Source organism: Hipposideros armiger, unplaced genomic scaffold (genome assembly GCF_001890085.2).
Source record: "Hipposideros armiger isolate ML-2016 unplaced genomic scaffold, ASM189008v1 scaffold_24, whole genome shotgun sequence".
Lineage (NCBI taxonomy): Eukaryota > Metazoa > Chordata > Mammalia > Chiroptera > Hipposideridae > Hipposideros > Hipposideros armiger.
Genome location: NW_017731374.1, coordinates 2564250 through 2565326, shown reverse-complemented (window position 1 = coordinate 2565326; position 1077 = coordinate 2564250). Strand labels below are relative to the sequence as shown.

The 1077-nt window shown below is 48.4% G+C and overlaps 1 pseudogene; it reads left to right on the top strand.

Moving 5' to 3' along the window:
* The first annotated feature begins 227 nt into the window (after positions 1–227).
* Positions 228–978, top strand: LOC109379300 (40S ribosomal protein S6 pseudogene; annotated as a pseudogene).
* Positions 979–1077: the final 99 nt, after the last annotated feature.

Here is a 1077-nt window from a genome sequence, read left to right as displayed (position 1 = left end):
CTACACACACACCAGAGAGCTTATTTAAAGAGGAGAACAGGAGAATTGGGGAGAAATGGTGGGCAACAGAATCATCTAGGGAGCTATTCCAAAAACCAAAACCAGTGTGCACCTTTCCCCCAGACTCTGAATCAGTCTACCTGGGGAAGCACCTAGGACTCCGCAATTGAAGAGTTGCTCAGGTGACTCTCCTTCGTGGCGCCTCAGAGGCCGTCGGCTGCTTCAGGATGAAGCCAAACATCTCTTTCCCAGCTACTGGCTGCCAAAAACTCATTGAAGTGGATGATGAACACAAACTTCGTACGTTTTATGAGAAGCGTATGGCCACAGAAGTTACTGCTGACGCTCTGGGTGAAGAATGGAAGGGTTATGTGGTTTGAATCAGTGGTGGGAACGACAAACAGGGTTTTCCCATGAAGGAGGGTGTCGTGACCCATGGCCGTGTCCAGCCTGTTCCTTAGTAAGGGACGTTCCTGTTACAGACCAAGGAGGACTGGAGAAAGAAAGCACAAATCTGTTCAGGGTTGCATTGTGGATGCCAATCTGAGTGTTCTCAACTTGGTCATTGTGAAAAAAACGGGAGAAAGATATTCCTGGTCTCACTGATACTACTGTGCCTCGTCGCCTGGGGCCCAAAAGAGCTGGCAGAATCCACAAACTTTTCAGTCTCTCTAAAGAAGATGATGTCTGCCAGTATGTCGTGAGGAAGCCGCTAAACAAAGAAGGTCAGAAACCGAGGACCAAAGCACCCAAGGTTCAGCGTCTCCTTCTTCCACATGCCCTGCAGCACACACGTCAGCATATCGCTCTGAAGAAACAGCAAACTAAGAAAAAGAAGGAAGAGGCTGCAGAATCTGCTCAACTTTTGGCCAAGAGAATGAAGGAGGCCGAAGAAAAACGCCAGGAACAGACGCCAAGAGACGCAGGCTGTCCTCTCTGAGAGCTTCTACCTCTGAGTCTGAGTCCAGACAAAAATGAGGTTTTCTTTTCTTTTTTTTTTTTTAATTGGGGAATTGGGGGGATGGGAACAATGCTGGGGAATTGGGGGAAGGGGAACAGACAAGTTGCTGTCGTTTT